At 49.8% G+C, this 23,778-nt stretch overlaps 1 protein-coding gene across 12 annotated transcripts in view; it reads right to left on the bottom strand.

Annotated features, from left to right (window-relative positions):
- ARNTL (aryl hydrocarbon receptor nuclear translocator like) overlaps positions 1 to 22,403 on the bottom strand; it is a 101,444-nt gene extending 79,041 nt beyond the window's left edge. For 4 of the 12 annotated variants that reach the window (XM_038569072.1, XM_038569074.1, XM_038569071.1 and 1 more), the window contains exon 1: positions 22,247 to 22,400. The gene's annotated coding sequence lies outside the window, so the exon portion shown is untranslated. Of the gene's footprint in view, positions 1 to 22,246 lie in introns of all 12 variants that reach the window. The other 8 variants (XM_038569067.1, XM_038569069.1, XM_038569068.1 and 5 more) reach the window with 5 other exon arrangements.
- Positions 22,404 to 23,778: the final 1,375 nt, after the last annotated feature.

Raw genomic sequence — 23,778 nt, 5'->3', positions numbered from 1 at the left:
CAGCCATCTTAAATGGGCATGATAAAAACTAGGGAGCCACACGGAACGGCCTGAGGATACAATCTTAAAGAGTAAAGGGAGTGCAAACATGCAGGCATATATGGTCACGCCATCAAGGTTGCCCCAGCTGGGCAGATGGGGCCCAGAGATTGAAGTCAGATGCAAAGGAAGGTAGAAGAGAGCTAAGGGGAAATCTCATGCAACAAGGCCAGAGAGAAAGGTAGGAGCCATCTGAGAATGAGGCTCCTGGGCACAGGGGAGGGACCATGTTTAAGAGAGCAGAACAGGAAATGGAAAAGACTCCATGAAGCCAAGGTCATTTCAGGAATTCCATCCCAAAGCAGGCAAGGGGAATGGGAAAAGAACCCTCCCGAGTTTTGCACAATGAATCATTCCCTGAGTAAGAGAACAATTTTCAAACCCCTAGATGATGGGAAGCTTGGTCCTCTCCACAGTGTGGCCACCAGGACTGCCGCCTGCAGGGTCGGCCCCACCCAGGCCTCCAGGGCTAATCTTGACCCAAGGCGGGAGGGATTTAAGAAACTTGAGCCTGTAACCCAGGGATTTGGCGTGGTACTAACCTGGCAGATAAAGAAAGCAAACCCCCAAGACAATGAGCATCTTGACAAAGGCCCCCGCAGAGAGTGATGAGCTGTGCTCACACTGGAATCTGCATTTACCAGTCTCTGGGTCTACAGCTCTACTGAAGAGCACCCCGGTACACAAACTGACTGATGAGTCAGGCTGATTGGCCTGGCACAAAGTGTAGAAATCTGGCTGATTCCAGAGAAACAGTGGCTTATGATTTAGTGAGTCCAACCAGAGCAGGGCAGGAAAATCCCAGTGACCCCGGGACACTAGCAGTCCCAATCAAGGAGAAACAGCCTGCTCCTGCACATTGTCCATGCTGAAGCCCTAATTCTAAGTCCTCAGGCCCCTGCACTTTGTTGTATCAGCTGAAGCTCTGCTGCCCTGTGGGTGCCAATGCTGATCACTAACGGCATGGCCTCTGGCACTGGTATGCTACCTGTGGGCCTCACAAGGCAACTATCTCTGGATAGAAGACAAATGACTCCAAAGCTCCTCCCCACCTCCCCCTGAACCCCTTGGTTCTTATACTTATCCCATCAGAATCCCTACTCTGGACTCTTCCTGCCAAATACAAGAGGCCAAACTCATTGCCCTGGCATTGAAGATCCTCCCTCATACGGCCCAAATCACCTACCTATTCATGCCTCCCAAAGCACCTACCCTTCTTCCTGGACTGGGCAGGAGCTACTCTCCTGTTCCTTAATCCCCTCCAGAAACCATGCTCTCCTCTCCACCCCAAATTCCCTAAGGATCAGCTCAAGCTTTCTCTGCTTCTCCCTTGCCTCTTCCAAACACACTGGTATTGCTCACATTGTCCCCATTGAAGGAGTGAGTGTAAACTGAATCACACTGTCTCCCTAGGGCCAGAACAGCCAAAAGGCCAGACTCTCACATGTAGAACTAGCAAGTCACCCAGACATCGTCATTCAAAGGACTACGCACAAGAGGCCCTCTGCTCCCCCAAATTTGTTCTAAACACACTATGAAAGATTTCATCACCGAGTGGTTGTTAGACTCTCTCGATGCCCCTTGGGAGGAGGGTGCAATCATGAGGCAGTGATGCTGGAACCAGGACCCGAGAAAGGGACTGCAGAGTCCTTTCCACCTGTCACATGTCTGCTGGCAGTAGACACTTCCTGAGCGCCTACTACATACCACCACATGGGTGCAGGGTCCGTAGGATACAAATCTGAACAAGCCCATCTTTGCCCCACAGGACTTTGGGCTCATACAGAGAAAAGAGAGAGACAAGTCCCACTAACGCAGCAGGACAAATGCCACAGACAGAGAGGGCACAGAGGGAAGGGCAGCGGGTAGCAGCGGTGGCCATGATGCAATTCAACCCAGGGGTGGGCTGGTCCCTGAAGGATATCGACACCAACCATGAAAACACTGGCAGCCAGCACTCGCTGGGTGCTTCCAACGTGGTAAGCACTACACCACAGCCTTCACTTGCCTAAGTGCAAACTCATTCCACTCATTCCTTAGTGAGACCCTGCTACTTCCAGGCACCGTTTAAAGGCACTGAGGTATAGCCGTGAATGAAATAAGCACTAGTCTCTGCTCTCACAGCTTACCTTCTGTTGAGAAAAGAGACAATAAATCAATTAAGTAAAATGTAGACTATGTTAGAGGATAGGAGTCAAGAGGAAAAGTAAATCAAAGGGGAAAGAGGGAAACATCTGGGAGGCAGTGGGCTGAATGGTACAACGTTAAACAGGGTGACATTTGAGAAAAGACCTGAAGAAGGTGAGTGATCACAACACACGGATATCTGGGGAAAGAACTCTCAAGGCAGAGGGAGTCAGTGGAGGAAACAGCCTGAGCCCGAAACAGGCCTGGCGTGTTTGCAGAACAGCAAGGTCTCTGATGTGGCTGCAGTGGAGTAAGAGAGGGCCAGGTGGGATCAGTGCGTCCGGCCACATGAGTTGTGCACTGCATAACTCAGGAGGGGTGCCACCCGCACGCACCACAGTGAGCTCCGCACAACTCAGCCTGTTTGGTTACCCACCAGATCCTAGGGTGGGGGACCGGGTCAGGGAAGCACCGGGGAGCCTTGCTGAGGATTTGGTTTTTGCTTTGACTGAGACAGGAAGCTACTGTCAAGAGGGCTCTGGGCCAGAGCACGACTTGGTTGGACCCCTCCTCACGGGGTCGCTGGGCAGAGAGCGTATAGAGCGAGGCAAGTTCGGAAGCAGGACACCAAGGAACGCAGAGGCCTGCAGGGATCACACTTGAGTGCATACTGTGTTTCCCTCCCAATCCCGTGAGGTGGTTCTACGATCACTCTTTCAGAGATGAAGAAATTGAGGCTCAAGAGAGATCTGGTGACTTAGCCAAGGTCACTGCCTTGTTTCACTGAGTGAAACAGTGGCAGAACCAGCAGAACTGGGAAGCCGGGGAAGAGAACCTTCCAGGTGGCATGAACACCACAAGCCACGGAGCAGGAGCTCAGCAGGGCCTGGCATGCTTACGGAAGGGCAGGCTCGTGGTCCAGGGGATCCGGGGCCTGAGGGCAAATGGCAAGGGCAGCCCGTGAAGTCTGTGCCCTGTCTGCTCACGCAGATGCCAAGCCAGCCTGGCTGCCTGGACCAGAACAACTGCCTCTGAACCCTTCCCCCGGCTTCATGCTTACCCTTCCCATTTCAGCCCCCAGGCAGCCAGGAGAGCCTTTAAAACACATAAATCACATGTTATTTTCTTGCTTTCAATGCTCCAGTGGCTTCCCATCATACCAGACGCACAGGAGACCCTCGATTAACGCTGAATGAAGAGCTGGCTCCCTCATCCCGGCAGCCTCGTGCAGCCTGCTCCTGCTTCAGGCCAGGGAGAAGCATGCCTTCCCGTTGCCCTCCCTCGCAGAGGGAGGCAGAGCCATGCTGAGGGGTGCAGGGGGGCCCGCCAGCCAGGAGTGGCCAGGCAGACGAAGCCAGGCCGCTGTACGAGCTGGTTGAAACGCACAGGGAGAGAAGGGTAGCCATTCAGACCACCTAAGAGGCAACTTTTGGATTAAACTTGTTTTAAATGCAATTGCTTATTCCAAAGCAAACTGGACACACTCCACCATGCTACGGCCAAGTAAAGGAGGCCTGCAGACGGGGGCCGTAATGACAGTAACAGGCACACTCTGAACAGGGGCCCTGGCCCTGAGGCCTCAAGGCTCCCAACGACATTCTAGGTGAGGACGATGTGTAAGAGATGCCAGAGGCCTCAGAGCCACAGGCGTTAGGCAGGTCACGGAAGGCTCTCCTCACTGAGTCTGTGTCTTTAAAGGGTGGATCCAAATGACTGCATTCTTCTCTGGATCTGCAAACAGTGAACCCCAAAGCTACCCCAGAAACTGGGGAAAACTACGAAATGAAGGTGAAATGAAGGTCGAAAGAAAACTTTACAAAGTTCAGCTGGTTGATAGTTGGAACAGAAGGATATATTGCTCAAAGGATCGTGACCACTCCCAGGGTCTAAATCCAGGCCCTGTGAGGGCCACCCTCATTCCAAAGCCCTTTGCTAAATGTAGAACTACGTAAACACACACACACACACACACACACACACAGGCACGCACGCGCGCGAATATGCAGATATATTTTTAAAAGAATGGTGACAACACCAAAAGGATGAGAATAGTAACAAGCTCCCCTCACCACCACCACCCGAGACAATTAATTTAGTAACAAAGAGCCTTCCTGTCAGCCCTGGTAGGAATGTTAAACGATCACAGCGTGAATGACTTCGTCTCTGGTTAAACATCACAGCTCATGGGTGGGAGAGCAGTGAGGGGAGCTCTGGAAGCCAAGTGAGTCCCAGGCCTGGAAGTTACGCATCCTGCATCAAGCCAGTGTGAGGCAAGCTTCAAAGGCTTTGTTCTTTGACTAGGATGATGGGAGGAGAGAGGTCAGAAAACACAGTCACTAAAGGTCTATAGGAGGAAGGGTGCGGAGTCTCCATAGGAGTGAGGGTCCTGCTCGTCCGGGTTTTTCAGAAAGATGGAGCAGGCCAAATGGCCAATCTGACAGAGAAGTATAATGGAAAAGAAGACTCAGCAAGGGAGCTCAGGAAAATCACTCACAACTACCCAAAGTCCAGCTCTTCTGGGCAGTCGAAGGCCAAGCAGTGATGCCCAAAGGCCCTGTGGGGTATTGGTGATCAAGAATTTCAGAAAAGGCAATGGCCCAGTAAAATGGCCTCACTACTTACGAGGCTGGACTCTGAGCCACCAGGAAGAGGTCTGGGGGTGGTTGAGGAGGAGGCAGCAGAGAGGAGCTCATTAAAACTAAAACAACAACAACAACAAAACAGAAAACCCGAGCCCTAAAAGGAACAGTCCAATATCCTGCTGGAGGGACACTCCAGCGTCCAGGAGGACCAGCACCAGGAGAGGCTGGTCCTCATTAGAAGTTATAAACGAGGGAGAAAACACCAGGTCGGCCTTGGACATGGCTGCAACAGGCACAGATGGGGTCTTCTCTGGGCGAATTGGCTCATCACTCAGAAAAGAAGGATGAGGGCAGCCCAGGTGGCTCAGTGGTTTAGCGCTGCCTTTGGCCCTGGGCAAGATCCTGGGGTCCCAGGAATGAGTCCTGCATCGGGCTCCCTGCATGGAGCCTGCTTCTCTCTCTGCCTGGGTCTCTGCCCCTCTCTCTCTCTCTCTCTCTCTCTGTGTGTGTGTGTGTGTGTATCTCTTAAGAATAAATAAATAAAATCTTTAAAAAGAAAGAAAGAAAGAAAGAAAGAAAGAAAGAAAGAAAGAAAGAAAGAAGAAAAGAAAAAAAGAAAAGAAAAGAAAGAAAAGAAAAGAAAGAAAAGAAAAGAAAGAAAAGAAAAGAAAAGAAAAGAAAAGAAAAGAAAAGAAAAGAAAAGAAAAGAAAAGAAAAGAAAAGAAAGATAGATGTGACCAAGAGGGCCAGTCCCGAGCTCATGCCTCAGCTTTAGCTCCCTCCATGGGTCTGCAGGCCCAGACTGGGCCCAGGCAGGCTGAATGCAAGCAGCAGCTCAGCTTTACTGAGAGACCTCCCGATCTCACCCTTCACCACCAGAAAGCACCCCGTCATAGAAGGAGCCAGGCCTTGGAATCATCCCGAACCCCGGCCCTCCCGCTCCACTACAAAAGGGCACATGTAACCATCTCTGATGTCGTTCTTACAATCTGTGATGAGCTTCATTTATTTCCCGGTGAACCATTTCTCTCTGAACGAGAATGAAAGCTCCATGACAGCAGAGGGCAGGTGTGCCTTGCTCATCACTAGGCCCCCTGACAGCATCTAGAACGGTGACTGCCACAACACAGGACTTCAACAGATCAATGCACGGCTTCAAACACCAGGCAGTCGTCTGCAGGAGCTGTGCCAGAGCGTGCCCTGCCAGGTGGATGGCCCAGGGACTTCTCCAACGTTGTGCAGCCAGCTCAGGATCCCCACCCTTTCCCTACAGTCCTGACCCCTCCTCTTCATTCTGTCCCAGGAGCACAGCTCAGGCCCCTCACCTGAGCAAAGACCAGGGCAAAGGGACAGCTGTGACAGGGAAAAGGACACCGACTAGTTCTCTTCAGGCTATAGACGTGGTGGTGGAAAGAAGCCACGACCAAATCTGCAGTCACAAACAGACAGAGGGGAGCATGCAGAGAGGACATTGGAAAAGGCAGGGCCTGAGAGAACAAAGGACATGGTCATCCAGTCCCAGGATGGTGGAGTTGGGGGTCCCCAAGGAACCCAGGAGTATATGATGAAGTGAAATAGTCCCAGGGTGAAGGGGAACATTGCAAAGTTCATTTCCACAAGTGACTGTAATACAGGCTGGTCACATTCCAGGCGCAGAGCTCCTCAGGACATCTTTCCTGACATATTACCAAACAATTGCTTTCTGTGTTGATTTCCACAAGGGAAACATCCTCCTTCTAACAAATTCCTTAACTTGTCAGAAAATAACCTGGCGAGCTCTGAGCGAACATGAGAGCGCACAGCCCAGGCCAGGCTGGCAAAGAGAAAAATTCTTGATTTGGCTGGGGAGTATTAATTTATGAGACTCATTTTCAACTAGCCGTTTGTGATTATAAGAGTAATGCATCCCCACCTTTGAAAAACAGAAAACCACAGAGAAGGAGATGAGAATAAAAATCACCTCAAGTTCAACAACATGAGAACCACTGCTACCATTCTGGTCTTTTTTTTCCCTCCTTCTACGCACGAGCCTTTAACGGAGTCAGGACCATACTGTGAATGTAAGTTCAGTTCCTGCCTTTTTCCACTAAAGTCCATTTAAAAATACTCCACTGCGTTCTCAGAAAGAAGGTCACCCTTAGTGAATAAACAAATTAAATAACAAAATGAATCAAAGTTAAATTTTTTTTTGATTATCCACTGAGCCCCTATTTCTCCAGCAAGAGAAAAAAAAATAAAATCACTCCAGCCAGCACAGAAACTCCCAAAGGATAGAAATCACAAGCTTATCTTATCTCTTACCTCTACTGTATTTTCAGTAGACATTTATGGTTTTGAACAAGCCACATAATTACTTTTTTTCAAATCAACAAGGGAATTTTATATCTACATCTTACTATTTTGAAGCAAGCCTTGGGAAGGCTTCGTCTTCTAATCTGCAGGTAGACCAGAGCATTTAAAAATGATTAGCTCACAATCATGGACCATGACACCCAACTGGAAGTCCTAGCTTGGGTTTTTTTATATCATGTCACCTATTCAGTGGAGTAAGCAAACGGCCTTGCCAGAGATGTACTGTGTGTCCTGAGCTACCTGGTTGGGAGCTGCCCTGATGTCTGCCCATGTCCCAGTGGAGTACCTAGGTGTTCATGTAGGCCCAACACTTTGGCCAGTAGAGAGCAGAAGAACCGCTCTGCCTAGCAGAAAAGACCATCCAGGATTAAGATCTGTGCACAATGCATTTTCTTTCCTATCTCTCACATTTTACACTTCATTCAACAAGTATGAATGTCCATGCCAGCCCTCATACCGGGTGCTGGGGACACAGGGGAGCAACACAGACATTCTGCCAGTTTCCATGGAGCTACAGTTTCCAGAGCATCTTCCCTTCCATTACTCTCACAGCCTGGGAGACAGGAAAGGCCATCACCGTTATTCCCATATTGCAGACAATAAAGCAAACATTCTTCAAAGTACTTTGACCCGTGTGATAAGGCAGAGGGGTTGGACTCAAACCTAGGTCTTCTGACTCCTAGCTCAGTGCTCTTTCTACTGTATCACTCACACCAATGAATTTCCTCTAATAGGCAACTGAAGTCTTTGGGATTATTCGTAGTCCCTCCGGCACCTTGGTTCTAACCTGGCTGCCTAGTTTCTGAGCCATGAGCCACCTTGGCTTCCACACAGCTGTATATGCCCTGATTTCTGTGTCCCTGCCTAGATTCTGACCCCAGACTTAGGCATCTTCCTGGCTCTCAAGAGAGCTTCAAAACTCTACTGAATCCTTCCCATTGGTACCATGATGCAACACACTGGAAGCTTCTCCTTATGTTCAATCTCCTCTCCACTTTTTAAAATAGATTTTGTTGGACTTGTGATCTCCCACCTAAAGATATTTCTCAGCCTCCTTTGCAGTTAGATGTAGCCATATAACTAAGTTCTGGCCCCTAGGGTAAAAGAAAGTGCTACTGCCAGGTCTTGTCCTTAAAATGACTACATGTGTCTCCACTTCTTTTCCCCCAGGAGATGGTAAAAATAGAAGCTTCCCCCTTCAACCACCAAGTGGAAGCCACATGATGAAGACTGAAGGCCTGAACCACTACCTACTATGGACTAGTTTCAGCCATTGTGTCTGTGGATCTCTTTAATACAGGAACTTGCAGTGTCCCAACTAAAAAGGTTTGAGTGACAGTAGTTCTACATTCTCCAAGTAAAGCCCCTCACTGCCAATTAAATACTTTAAAGAGGAGATTCAAAACACTTTTATAAAAAAAAAAAAAAAAGTGTTCCATCCAGGTTTATTTCGGGGAAAACTTCTAAAAAATAAAACTACCAGGACCTCAAATATGATTTATGTACAGACCACAGGAAAAACTGAGAGAGCCCAGAGAAGCAAATCAGCCCCCTGTCTGTAATAACAAGATGGTAGAGAGGTCTAAGTGACAAGCACGACCAGTCCTCTCTCCTACAGCAGTTCACTCCATTCCTGGAAAAGGTACCAAGAGCTAAAATGATGTGAGCCAAGGCTAATTTCCCCATGGAAACAATGTGATAGCAGGAGCTTGTGTTCCTAACCAAGAACTTGATGGTCAACTTTTAAAAGACATGACATAAATTTCATGTTTAATCATCTCTTAAAGCTTTTGGACCTTTTTTTTTTTTTTTTTTTGGATTTAATTTATTTGAGAGAGAGAGAGAGAAGGAGAGTGAGCACGCATGTGCAGTGCATGAATGGCAGGGGGAGCAGAGGGAGAGGGAGGGAGAAGCAGACTCCTCACTGAGCAGAGAGCCCGATTTGGGGCTCGATCCCCAGACTCTGAGACCATGACATGAAACAAAGGCAGATGCTTAAGCAACTGAGCCAGCCAGGTGCTCTAAAGCCTTTGGGCTTTTAAAGCTAGAAGGGCTGTTGGTCCAAAAATATACCACAAAAGATATATGTGTATTCTATGCCATACAAAGCAGGTGCAAATCAATTAAACCCAACACAACAACCAATTACATGATCTTTTATTTATTCTGATTCACTAACAGTATATAGCACAAAATACTTCAATTTAATAATTCCTGCTGATTTTTGAATACAGTAAATCAGGTTATTTAACAAGATCTTTTTTAAAAATTTTATTTATTTATTCATGAGAGACACAGAGAGAGAGAGAGAGGCAGAGACACAGGCAGAGGGAGAAGCAGGCTCCATGCAGGGAGCCCGACATGGGACTCGATCCCGGGTCTCCAGGACCACACCAGGGACTGAAGGTGGCGCTAAGCCACTGAGCCACCCGGGCTGCCCTAACAAGATCTTTAATAGAGAAAGCAAAGAGAATCTTGGGAACAGAGTAAAAGTTAAAGTCAGGAAAGCAGTGTGTAAGTCCTGGCTGTGCCACTGATGACTAGCTTTGGGATCCAGGGCAGTTGCTTAAACTCTCCAGATATGTCACAGCCTGAAAAATGAGTCTTTATAAAAACCTCTCCTCATGGGGCCGTGGTGAAGACTAACAAGAGAACACATGTAAAAACTACTTTGCAAATCACACACACAGAGGTAAGCAGTATTATCACAATCATGACATTTGCAAAGACTTTTGTGGGGAGATTTTGACAAGCATCATGATGAACACTGAGCAGACTACAAGGTAGGTGGCTACTTTTTGAAAAACTGACCCAGAGCAATCCCTTGCACTGTCTTCTTCTTGCCTTAAAATTCCCACATGCATTAGGCAGCAAGAGTTGGTCAATCTGCTGCATTCAGTGTTAGCATCCATTTGCTCGTGGGCTGTCAGCAGCTGGTGAGAGCTGCTCGAGGTCAGCCATGGGCTATGAAGAAGAGAGAGCTACAGTGAGCTGAGGTCACTGTGTGACGTGTCATTTATCAACCAAAAATGCCTTCTAAAGATCCACTGTGATGTCAGAAACCTCAAAACCAGGGTAGGGAGCATGTGGGGTGCCAGGAAAAGGTAGAAAGAAGATGGTAGTGTTGAGAGTGTAGGCTCTGGAGTCCTGGGTTTGAATCACAGCTTTTCTGTCCCCTGTATGTTATCTGAAGCATCTCTGGGTCTCAGTCTCCCTAAGCAGAAAGTGAGACTAACAGTATCCACCCCACAGGGCTACTGTATTAAATGGGTAAAGACACAGAAGCACTTTGCACAGTTCTTGGCAGATGGCAAATTCTCAAAGGTTAGGTATTAATAATAATAATATACAAACCTTACAAAACTAACAAAAATTAAGATTTGGCACATCTCCAATCAAAACTTTGCTACAGGCTTTAGAAGCAGGTATTACCTGGACGGCACGCTGGCTCACCCTTTAGCCCCTAGGCTAATTGAGGTCCTTCTGGATTTCTGCCTCATGCCCCAGAAGAGGTGAAACATCCCAGCATACCCCACTGGCCAGCTGGCTAGATCCTGACACTTGTTTTTCAGGTTCACAGATGCCCATCACTATCCTGAGAGGTGTGTGCAGAGGAGAACAGATTAACTTGAGTATCTCCGCCTAACCTTTCCAGCCATGCCCAGGCAGTGGTTTCCCATCTCTAAGAGTGAAATATAGCATCACCTTTAAAATATGGCCCTACTCAGCAAAGTGAGGCCCGTCAGCACCCATCTGGTGGACAGCGCCACATCCCTAAACATGCCCTAGAGGCAGGGGAAACTTCCTTCGATGCCCTCCAGGCTATCCCTGCAACACAAGCACCCCTTCACTCTGAAAACCTCAACAGGGCTCCCTTTAACCAGGGAGCAACTTTATAGCTTTCAAAACCCTTATTCTTTCCTTATCTCATTCCAGCATCAGACCCACACTCTAAGGGGTTGGACAAGAATTGTTACGACTGTTCCACAGATAAGGAACCAGCCACAGTTTGAGACGTTTATGTCATTTGACTTAGGCTACCTGGTGCTTAAGTAGCAGAAGCAGTCTAGAATGCAAGTTATCTGGTTCCTCATCTCGTATTCTTTCCAGAAAATGTGGGTATTTGTTTTTAAACATTCATAATGGTGCTTTGCTTCTGGAGGATTCATTAACCGAGGCATCTCGGTCACAGTACACTGCAGATTCCACATACTTGAAAGACACACAGGCAGATGTTCGCTGCACTCTAGAAATCTAAAGGGTGACGGAAAACAGCCATGTCAATTAACATAATTGACAATTCCCAGCTCCGGCTCCCTCTAACTCTCTGTCTGGATTCAGCTAGCAGCCTCCTAACAGGTCTCTACTGCAGCTAGTCCCCTCTTTGCTCTGATACAACTGAAACACATAGCTTTAGGGATAATTATTTCACATCACTGAAATCGTAATCATAACCACAGTAAAATGAACTTTAGTGGTTCTCCCTCCACTGCTTACCAGTCTCTACCTACCTCACCAGGTAAACTCTGACTTGCCACTTAGCCTCACAGGGTTTCTCAACCTACAAAATGAAGAAGTAGGCTAAACAGAGCCTTGTCCACTTCCAGCTCATGACTCTAACACCCCAACCAAATCCAAATCCTGCATGTGAAGGACACTGAGAGATAGCAGGGTCCAATGGTCAAGAGCTTCCATGGCCTGGTTTTTAAGCTTACATCCTCAGCTTCTTAGCTAAATTGACCTTAGGGAGGTCACTGGACCCCTATGTGCTTCAAGTTCCTCATCTCTAAAATGATGCTAATAATAGTACCATTTCATGGGGTTTTACAGGCATTAAATCAGATAATACATGTGAAATGCTAAGGACATCATAAGAACTCTCTATATACTAGTAATTACTATCATCTGAAATGATGTGCTTCATGTTTAGGCATTGACTGATCTTCCAAACTTAAATTCTCACCACTGTTGGAGAACCCTCCATTCTAGGCAAGTCTCCGTTCCTGAATAGAGGTTGGTCATTCGTACTTCTGTGCTTTTAATTGTGCTATGTTCCCACCCATACACTCCCTGGAAATACCTGTGCTATCCACCCTTGTCTGTGAATCTGAAAGGTATACATTAATCCTGATCATTTCCATGAGGCCTCCTCCTCTCCATGAGAACTCACAAAAAGATCTCTTTGGTCTCTGAACTCCTGTAGTACTTACATATAGTCTAGCCCACTTCATTGGCTTTATACATGGCCTTGGATTATCTTCTATCAACAGATGAAACTGCAGGCTCCTTGGCTACAACTCTTTCTTTTTAATTTTTTTTTAAAGATTTTATTTTTTCAGTAATGTCTACACCCAACATGGGGCTTGAAACTGCAAATCTGAGATCAAGAGTCATATGTTCCACTGACTAAGCCAGCCAGGCGCCCCTATAACAACTCTGCTCTCCTTCTTGGTTTAGCCTGAGTGCCTGGCATCTGGCCCTTCAGAGATGTGTTGACTGAATAAATGTGTAGTACTTATGCCCAAAGAAATACACAGTAAGTTTTCTTTTAGTTGACGCAGCTCAGCTATTGATTTGTGGCACTTTGAGGCCAATTAAAGATAACATAAAGATGAACATCAGCCAGGCTGGGACAACTGTGGCCAGTTAAGTCCCAATCATCAATAAAGATACTGATGTCTGGCCAACCTGAAGAAAAGAAGAACACAGATGTCAAAAGGATGTGGTAACCTAAACTCCAAAGTATGCTGGCAAGACCAAGCTCATGAGGGTTAAAGAGGGAAGGAAAGTTGAGGTTTCCCCAGGCTGAATTCATTCATTTAGTAAGTATTTATTAAGTAACTACTCTGTGCAGACACTGTCTTAGTTGCTGGGATTACATACAGCCGAGAACAAAACAGACACCATTCTCTGCTCCTAGTATAGCATCTAAGGAGGAAGGCCAGGTATGATGCCACCTTCCAGCTCCAAAGTGACAAGCAGCAGAAATTTCTTCCCCCAACTCCTTGCTGTGCCTTCACATAAGGAAAAAAGAAAAGAAAAGAAAAAAAAAAAAAAAACCAAAACAATAATCAAATATCTCATTCACAGCTGACCAGAGGCCATGCTGAAAATGCTGTTTAAATCCTGAGGAGGCTTCCTTTGCTCAAATCTGGTGGGGAAATCTGCAGAAAAGCACCCTGTGCCCTGAGCCATGTGAGCTCTAACTCCTCCCTAACACCCTGCATCCCAGAGTCCTTTAAACAGCAAAGTTCTCAAATGGCAAATGTGGCTCATGACACCAAAGCCAAAGGCAGGGAGAGGAAAGGAGGAAGGGAGGGGTGGTCGTTAGCTAGTTTTCACCACTGCCAAACCTGAGACTCCTTTCTCCTTTGGAGCAGAAACCTCTTCTATCATCGAAAGCCTTAAAAAAAAAAATTTTTTTTTTTCCTCCAGCAGGATACTGAAAATAGCTTTGCATTTAACATTTAAAATTGTTTTTGATCCCACACTCTTTCAGCTCTGCTCTCTCCTGCAAATTCGTTTCATTCCCTAAGGGCACTTAGAAGTATAATTCATAAGTAACAAACCATAGTCACCATTTTTATCCCCAAGAGTTAAAAAGAAAAACCAGTTTACATAATTATATGGAAGATAAGTTGGCCAAGAACACAGGAGTCTTATCTGGACCCAAAGTTCTAGGACGAAATTTCTTTCCACTCATTAAGAAAGATAGCAGATCAAACTGAGGGTGCAGACAGAGTGCGCAACTGCTGAGTAGCATACACCAGAGCTTCTTGAGCTCCTCATTATTTGCGTACATCTACTTCTTCAAGAAGAAATTGGAGGCAGCCATTTGGGGGCAGGTGCAAAGAGTGAAATATATGGATGTTTTCCCATTGTGGTGTGTAAACAGGCTCTTCTAACCAAGAAGGACCTGAGAAATCAAAGCTCAGTGAGGGCAGCTTACTCAAAGTTATTCAGCAAGTCGGTGGCCAAGACTGGGCCCCAGGCTTTCCCAGCTCCCATGGCAGGTCTCTCTCCCTTCTGCACGCCACAGGCTCATTTATAAATCTCAAAGGCAACAAAGGCAAGAATTCCTTTCATAAAACTTTTTGACAGACTGGAAAAATAGTAGGAGATGGGCCCCATTGATGCTAATAGTAAATGACCTATAATGCCATCTAGATGAGGGAGTCCGGCTGCAGAAGGCTTACTTAATTCATGCTGAGGATACTTTAGTACTAAACAGGATGGCTTCAACCACAGTCAGCAGGAAATGGTGTTTGTGGGCTCGCCTCGGAACTAAACCATCTGTTTCTATAGAAAAAGTTATCCCAGGTTTCAACTGCCTGACAAGTGAACTTTGGGAACAGACCTGTTTTTAAGATGGCTGTGCATGTAAAATAGAATTCTGAGGGCTGAAGCTCTGCACTAAACACAACTGAAACAGCGATAGTTGATGGTACATGCTAGGTGTGTATTTATGAGAAAACCCTTCAAGCTGTTAATTTATGTGAAATCTAAAGTTTTATTAAAAGCCTTTCGGTTGCAGAATGTAGTTAACTGCTATTTCTATAATACATAACTAAGGGCAAATGCTCCAATTCTGTATGCGAATATTTGCAGGGACCTTCTGGCACTGGGCCCAGGTCACAGGGAGGATAAAGTATCTGTACACAAGGAACTCATAATACAGTTACACAGGCCTCTACTTTCCTCAAAAACAAGCTACTTGCAGCCTCAGGGCCTTTGCACTTGCTGTTCCCACTTCCTGGGACACTTTCCCCTCCTCACCCCCAGATCTTCCTGCAGCTAAGCTTAAATATCACCTCTTAAGAAAGGCCTCCCCAGGGGACCCAGCTAAAGCAACCTCTCCCCCACCATTCATCATCACTATTGCTTTACTCTGTGTGGTTGCTTTCCACACATCTATCCACTACCAGAAGTGAACGTCTTCAACGTTTACTATCTCTCTCTTGCTGGGACTCAGTTTTGTTCACTGCTGTATCTTCAGAGCCCATAACAATCCTGTGCACACAGTAGGCATCCAATACACTACAATGAAGGAGTAAATGAGGAGAGTTGGAGAATGGGAAGTGATGACAAGATATTTATTTGTGAAACGATTAAAAAATGAGAGAACCAGCCATCCTGATCAGATACAATGTGATAATTTGCTAATTATGAAGTCCCACTGCTTCTGAATGAATGGCTGGCAATCAAAAGTGAAAAAGACAGAGTATGTACTATGTACGTAAAGGGGGCAAATGGCACCAGAGAAGGCTGCACAAAGAAGTGACATCGGAGGCAGGCTAAGACAAAGAGGACATACCCCTCAGGTCAAGGAGGGTTATGTAAGCAAAACAGACAGCAGAAAGGAGCATGGCATGGGTGGCCCAGGCAGGGGAGGGCAGAGACAAGCAGCACTGAACCTCTGGCTCCGGGCTTATTCTGGGAATGGGGGTGGGGATGGAAGAGCAGGGAGGGCGAGGGGGAACAGGGTCAGACTCTGGAGAGTCTGGAGCACTGAACACAGGGGTGTCAACCACAGGCTGCAGGCAACAGAGCTGTTTTTGGAAGGCAAAGTTGGCCATGTTGTATGGGAAGAATGGAAGGAAGCAGAGGGTAGAACAGAAACCTGGTTAGAAATGACCTCACTGGCCCAAGTATGAGGGGCAAAAAGAGCTTCTTCCCTCTACTTGGATATGAGGAAAACGGAAGTAAGCAAGATGTCAAGGAATTTATCACCCCCCGAAAAAGACAATTTCCAGAGTATTTCACAATAGCATTCCATGGCAGATTCAGGTCAACTTCCCATACATCCTACACTTGGAGCGCTCAAGGAGGATAACAGAGGTTCCAAACAATAGCTCTGAGGGCAGAGCATGTCTTTCCAGGCTTTCCAAATCCGAGATTAATTACATTCAGTATAGCCTGTGTTTATTATCTTTCTATTCTTTGGGGGAAAAAAAGTGGTATCTAATTCCACTGTGCAGTATATATTTGAACATTATATAACACATTTTTATGTAACAGGTTCTTGACACAAGACAATGTTTCCCTTACTATCTAAATCTATTCGGGAAACAACTGGCATTAAAAATATATATATACACCAAGGCTGTTGATGCCTGTCTTTGGGTTAAGAAGCTGGGGAGAGGAGGAGGGAGGTGAGAGACTCTTGAAAAGGTCTCCTCCCCAGCGAGGAGCTCTGCAGATGGCTACAGGGGGGCAAGGGGTACCGGGCTCCATTCTGAAGTTCATCTCACGCCCGGAGCTGCCAGGGGAACGGCTGGCAGAGCCACACAAGGCTCATGTCAGATCAATGCCACAGACAGGCTTGAAGATGCAAGAGAGACAGAAGTGCACAAAGGGATGTGAGAAGAATGTTCACAAGCCCTCGGAACTGCTCCTGGGGTGAGATCGAAACCGCCATCGACTCCTGTTGCAGAGGACTTCAGTCCTGCAGGAGACAAGGTGCACAACCACATCTGTCAACAGTAAGACTAGTTACCAATCGGGGCGCCTGGGTGGCTCAGTGGTTGAGCATCTGCCTTCAGCTCAGGGCGTGACCCCAGGGTCCTGGGATCGGGTCCCACATCAAGCTCCCTGCAGGGATCCTGCTTCTCCCTCTGCCTGTGTATCTGCCTCTCTATGTGTGTGTGTCTCTCATGAATAAATAAACAAAATCTTAAAAAAAAAAAAAAAAAAGATTGGTTACCCATCACTGCCTCCCGGCACAGGACTAGCCACTCACTGCACACGCACCATTTCATCTGGTGGCTCCCCCCAGCAGATCCCAAGGACGGTGCTTAGAGAGCAGACTCTGGAGTCCTCTGGCCATAAATCCTGCCCCGCCCCACACTAGCTAAGTGACCTTGGGCAGTTTCCAAAACCACTACACTTGTAAAAAAAAAAAAAAAAAGAAAGATAATCATGTACCTACCTCATGGGGTTGTTGGGAAGGTTAAATATGTTAAGAAACATAAGGTGACTAACATCTTTGGCGCACAGAAAGTGTTCAATAAAATGTTAGCCACTAATACCATCAGTACTATTATTTCTATTTTGCAAATGAGGTAATAAGCAGCTAACTAATTTGCCCAGGTCACATATTTCAAACAGTAGTTGAAGATGTAAATATATGGAAATGTTTTACTTGGTATACATACAAAATCCAATGGGTAGCATATTACCCAGAATAGGATATCCAGCAGACCTCCATCCCCTTCTTTAACCAGGCTGGATGAACATGAGTTTACGCTGTTTGAAAGGACAGCATGTACTAACGTAAAAATCATTTCTCATCATATGCCAGCACTCGACATTCCCCTAAAGCAAAGATGACTAAAGCTGATCCAATCTCATCCCTCTGACCACATTAAGTCCCAAACTCAAATCTCTCCTCCCTGTAGATCTAACTACTCCTGGCCATGTCCAACGCACGTCCCTGATGCACCCCATCCCCTCATCTCCTCCTCAAAGGATCATTAATTGAGATTGGACAAGCACATCCTGAAGGCGACTTGGGGAAATCAAGACGAATTCCCCCCCAAAGTGCTTAGCCTGAGCAAGGAGGGGAGCTAGTCCCCGAAACAGCCCAACACATGCAGCAGTGCCTACCAATTCAAGCTAAATCCAGGCCTTGGGGACACTGCTGCCAGGTGTGAGGAGGAAAACAACCACAATGAAGAAATAGCTCCTGGAGGACCAAGCTTTGAGCTGGGTCTTAGAGAAGAATAAGATTTTGGCATGAGAGAGTTGGAACATGGAGTGGGCCAAGGGCTGGTCCAGGGAACAGATAGCCCCTCAGTTTGACTGGATAGTCCTGTGCACACAGCCAGGCAGGCTGGATATGCAGAGGCAAGAAGGAGAAGCACCAAGAGCTAACACTCACTGAATGCTTGTTGTGTGCCATGAATAGCTTCATGTATTTTTAAATAGTTTTAACTCACTTAATCTACACCACAACTCTTTGAGGTAAGGACTCCAGCGATCCCAGGCTTATCACTGAGGAGACCAAGACCTAGCAAGCAAGGAACTTGACCACAAATCATAAAGCTGGTAAGGAAGAGTTAGGATGTGCAATCTGCACTTTTCACCACTCAAACAGACTGCCTCTTGGGACAGCTTGGGGGTCGAGGGGTACAGGCACCAGTGCGATGAGACAGCACTTGCAAGTAGCATGCAGCCTATGACTCCAAGATCACAAATGCTGGCTCCAGGGGCCATTAATGTGTACGATGAACCTGCTAGCAGCTGAAGCAGGAGAGACAGATTGGGACTGAAAATGGGACCCTGGGTGAGAGGAACAGTATGAAGAGCAGTGGGCAGGGCAAACACCCACCTTTAAGGGTGTGCAGGAAGAGGACCAAGAAAGCATCATGACCCAAAGGCTGAAGGAAGAGGGAATTTGAAGACGGATGGAATGAAAGGTAGGGGAACAGCTGCAGAGGGACCCAGAACAACCATTCTGGATTAAGGACAGGCCCCTGGAATTCAAGACTTAAAGTTTTTGGAGATCTGTGAGAACAACAGAGAAGGGTTGTAGAGAGAGCAGCCAGAGGGTGGGAGTGACAGACAGAGCAAATGAGAGAGTGGAAGAGGTGAACGTTCACAGCCCTGCAAGAGGCTGCCGGGCAGGGAGAGGGGAGACAGACATCCAGATTCAGGGGTACCCTGTACAGACAAGTGAAAGCTGCCTGCTGCATCACAGGCCCACAGAAGGGCTGTTTTTCCCCCCCTTCTGTCCTTCCTCTACTAAATTGAGATGAATGCTTTTCTGGGGTTGGTGAGGAGGCTGAGGACAAACAGCATGGAGGATATTCAGGGGGCAGGACCCTGGCAGCGGTGGGAGGGCGTGGCAGCAGGCGCTGAGGGAGGGCTTCCTGTGTGCCAAGCATTTTACATGCACCATCTCCCTTGATCCTCACGCAGACTCCATGAGACAGGCACTGTTGCTACACCACAGGGGAGGAGCCTGTGCGCAGAGGGGTCAAGCACTTGTCTAATCAGAACCCAAGTCCTAAGTCCTGGCACCAGAGTCCAGGCTCCCGCCCAAAGTGAAGGTCCAAGAAAAAGAAACAGAAGAGAGAGATCCAGTTGCTTTTTCTGAACTGGAAAGAGAGGAGGAGACATGAGGGGGGTGGGGGGTGGCAGGACATTTTGAGCAAGAAGGAAGAGATGCTGACAGTTCAAGTCGGAGCAGGTCCTGTTTTGAGAGAGAAAGAGGAGAAAAGCCAGGGTGGGTGTTTGGGGTACTTTTGTTGTGACAAAGTGGCAAAGTGGCAATGAGGAAAGAAAAGACTGCAGAGGGTGGCGTGCCTGTGTTTCTGGGCTCTTCACTAAACCTCAAGGTCTAGAGAGGATTTTTTACTTCCCTGCCAGTATCTACCGTGATGCTAACTAAAATCATCCTGTAACTGTAACGTCGTAAGGGGCAGAAATTGTTTCTTTGATACTGACTTTCTCTAACCACCCTCAGAGCTGATGTTGCAATCGCAAACAGAAGAAAGCTCACAGAAGGAAAGCAACTCTTACACCAAAGAGAGATATTAAATATTTAGTTTTTATATACTCTCATGCAGTTTTGTTAACATAGCCAAGTCTTTCCACAGTGCTCGTTCATCGTGGAATACATAAATTGCACAGAGATTGCTGGCGTGGAAGGATAAATCTGAAAACACGGCCACTTCCTTTTCTTCCATGTGGTATGCAAACCTCTTCTGCAGAAGGCAGACAAACTCCCGAGTAGTCATCATTTTATAAATCATTCGAAATGGATTCTTTAAAAACCCCATCTGTTGTTCTGTTTAAGTTTCCTGTGAAAATAGGACTTCAGCTCAGATGTTCTGGATGTAAATACCAACCTGAACTCAAACGTATTAAATATTAAGAGATGTAGAGGACTCTAGGGCAGGAGGTACCTTTGAGATCACCTATTTCAACTGCCTTACTTTCCATCTGAGGCAAACAGAACCCAGAGGGGTTCAGTGACTTGCCCCAAGTGGCACAGCCGTGAAAACCCAAATCTGGGCCAGAACCAGCATGTTCCGACTCTCAGGCTAGTGCTCTTCCACCGCTTGTTCCTTTCTCTCGCCTTCTCTTTAAACTTGAGGGGTTGGAAAAAGGCGTACATTTAACTACAGTTTAAATTATTCTTCTTCACTGGCTACATCTAACCATCAAAACAAAATACCTCCACAGATCCAGCTTCAGATGATATAGGCAATTCCAAAGCCTTCCAAATAGCTTCAACAAACTGTTTTGAAAGACTTACCAATCAAGTGAACTCAGTAACAGATCATGGACCAAAAAATTCAATATTTATGTTTGAAAAAAATATTTTTGGAGTTTCATTGATATGGAAATGTAATTTAACAGCAGTGACTTTTTTTTTTTTTTTTTCCTTTTACTTGCAAGCACGAAGAGCATGAGATTATTCTAAACTGCTCAGGAGCAGCACTGATTATTTTAAGCTCATGATTCAACCAGTACATTAATTAAAAACTCCACCAACCCAAATTGACAGATCCTGATATCAATGGGACCAGAAGAATTAAAATAATAGTTGTCACATAAAAATAGATTAAAGTGGGGGAACAGCAGCAGATGTCAGAAGGACAGGCAAGCCTTGTGGGAACCGAGATGCATCATCTAATGGGCAGCGTTTGTGGATTCTTAAAAAAAATAAATAAATAAATAAAAACGAAGACCCTGGAAATACAGCTACAGTCAAGACATGCTTCCTCACAAATACCGAATCTTATTTCTGGAAGCTAGGTGAGAAAACTCGGCTAATAACTCCAGGCTGGGGAGCAGCTCTGTAAGCAGGGAGCAGAGACTAGCAAGGCTCCTGGGCCGGGGAGGGGCCAGGGGCCGAGCAGAGGAGGGAGACGGGGATAGGGACGTGGAGGGAGGGTGTCAGCCTGGTCCCCCGTCGGCCGGGGCAGGCAGGGCCACCCGACGCCAAGGTCCAGGGCGCCCCTTCCCCCCCCACCCCCCGCCCCGCGCCGGCCCTCGGACACCTGCCCGCGCCCCGCGCCGCCGGCTCCCGAGACCCCTCCGGGGGTCGCTGACTCAGGCCCCGCGGTCGGCACCCACTCCCACTCTTGCACTTGCACCGCCCGGCACACCGCAGCTCTCGCGGCCGTCAGCGCCGGCCCTCGCGAGCGGGAACCTTCCTTTGCTGACATCTGTCAAGCCCCGCGCTGGGGCCGGGCCGGCTGCGCCCTCCGCGGGGCTCCGGGGCTCCAGGGCTCCGCGGGCGGGCGGCGGGCCCACGCCTGGACGCCGGGCGGGCGGGACATCCCCGAGCCGTCGGGCACCTGCTCAGAGCCCCACGGAGGATGCTCCCGGGGCCGCCGGGGACACGGGCGGCGCGGGCCGGACGAAAGTTCGCGGGCTGAGGTCCGCCCCAGCCGGGGCCCCACATTCCCGGGGGGGGGGGGGGGAGGGACGGGGGGGAGGGCAGCGCCCGGGCCCCGCGACGGGACAGGGCCGAAGGGGCGAGCGGACTCGCGCTCCCCGAGCCCGACGGAGACGCCCTCCCGCCCCCTCCCAGCCCCGCAGGCTCTGGAAAGGGAAGCGCAGGAGATGGCGAGGAGGGAGGGCAGGAGAGGCGCTGCTCGCCCAGCGCCCTTGGGGGTGCAGCCGTCAAGAACGGTCCACTCGGGGGTCCCCCCGGCCCCCCCACCCCCCGCCCCAGCTCCCGGGGATACATCCTGAGACGCGCCCTGAGCCGGATCCTGGCTCCCCAAGGGCGGAGCTGCCCCTTTAAGAGGCAGCTGGCGGCTGCCTCCCGCCCCGGCAGGTAGCGATGCCCGCGGAGGGGAGGTGGGCGCTCCCGCGGACACTCTCCGGTCCCTTTAAGGGCGCCTGCGGCACCTCTGCCCGCCCTACCCTGCAGCGCCAGCCCCCGCGGGAGAGGATGGGGGCGGCCGCGCGCGGCGCCTTTAAGGGGCGCAGCCTCCCCGCGGCCGGGTGGGGGCATGGGAGCGGGCACGGGCCCTTTAAGGCCGGCAGCGGGCACGTCGGGCAGGGCGCCCCGGCGGCCGGGCTGCGCCCCGGGGCGGTGGCGGGGGCGCCGCGCCTGCCCGGGTGCTAACGGCCCCCGACGGGGAGCGCGGGGCCGCGCCGCTGGCCGCCGCCAGCCCGACACTCACCGAGGCTCGCGGGAGCGCCCGCGTCCGCGCCCCCACTCGGATCCCGCGGCGGCGGCGGCGGTGAGTCCGGCGCGGGTAAACAGGCACCTCCGTCCCTGACCTACTTTCTGCCTTCCCTAAATGTCGCACCACTAACCTACTTTCCGACCAATCCGCTCCCCGCCGGCCCAGGCCCGGCCCCCCGCCCACCAATCGCGGCGCCCAACCCCCCTTCCCCGCCCACCAATGGAGGAGCCGCGGAGCCCGGATACCTGCCTCTCCCCGCCAGCCAATCCGGGCGCCCGAAGGGAGCCGGGCTCGGCGGCCGGCCCCGGCCAATCGGCGCGCGGCTGCGCGGCCCGCCGGCCAATGGCGTGGCAGCCGGGCAGCCCGCCGGCCAATGGCGTGGCAGCCGGAGAGCCCGCCGGCCAATGGCGTGGCGGCGGGGGGCCGGGCTACCTGCCGCTTTCCCGCCACCAATCACGGGGCGCCCGGGAGCGCACGCCCCGACCAGCGCACCAATCGGCGCGCCTCCCCCGGATTTCCTCGCCCCGGCCGCGTCCCTGCCCCTTAGGGCTCGGGCTCGGGCTCGGGCTCGGACTCGGGCTCGGGCTCGGGCGGCCGCTGCGGGCGCGGACGCCGCGCTCCTCGGGGCGCCGGGGCTGCCCCTCTCCGCCCGGGGCCCTGGCGCGCGCGCTCTGCCCCCTCCTCCTCCCCCTCCTGCCCTCGGGCACCCTGACAACAACCAAAAAAAAAAAGAAAAGAAAGAAAAGAAAAGAAAAACCCAGCAGCGCCTCCTCGCTCGCCTCCCTCCGACTCCATCTAGGAAACCAGTCTTGGGAACGCAGAGCGCCGGACCCCGAGCAGCCGGGCTTGCGGGGTCCAAAGGGAGCGCGGCCTCGGGGTCTGCAGAGGCGCCCCGCCCCGGGCCCCCGCCCCCCCCCCCCCGCCCCCGCGCCCCTGCGGCCGAAGGCTGGCCCCGGGAGCGGACGGAAGGGAACGGCTACCAACAAAATGAACGGTCTCCTCGCAAGGACCCGTCGCAGGTGCTGAGAAGACGCGAGCCGTGGTTGTGCACCCCAAGCACTTAGCAGAGGCCTCCAGCGCGAACACCTCCACCTTCCAGATGTTGGGCCCCCCGCGCGGGACGGCGACGTTCTTCCCCGCCTTCCTCTCACTCACCCCGCGCCCCTCGGGCGCCTCCGGGGAATGGGATGGACGGCTGGGGGCAGGGGCCTGACGCCTAACCGAGTGCTTGAGGCAAGAACCAGTGGATGCAAACCTCTGCCCTCAGCTCCATGACCCAGACCAGCCCCTCTGACGCTGGAATTGTAGCCTCTTTCCTTGAACACCAGACACTGCCTTTCAATTGTAAAAATCCTTGCTGTCCCCAGCTCACTGCCAGGCACGGAGTGGTTGCCCAGTACGCGCCTGCGGCCGGTGTATTGACTGTTGTCGAGGTCACCCAACTTCACTGGTAGCTCACTATCTTTCCTAAATTTATATGCAGCTGGGATCTGATTGCTGTTTACGTCGTCCCCGCCCTGATCTCC

The sequence above is a fragment of the Canis lupus genome, chromosome 21 (genome assembly GCF_011100685.1).
Source record: "Canis lupus familiaris isolate Mischka breed German Shepherd chromosome 21, alternate assembly UU_Cfam_GSD_1.0, whole genome shotgun sequence".
Taxonomy (NCBI): Eukaryota; Metazoa; Chordata; class Mammalia; order Carnivora; family Canidae; genus Canis; species Canis lupus.
Note: the sequence above shows the minus strand (reverse complement) of the source record. Positions and strands in the feature narration are given on the sequence as shown.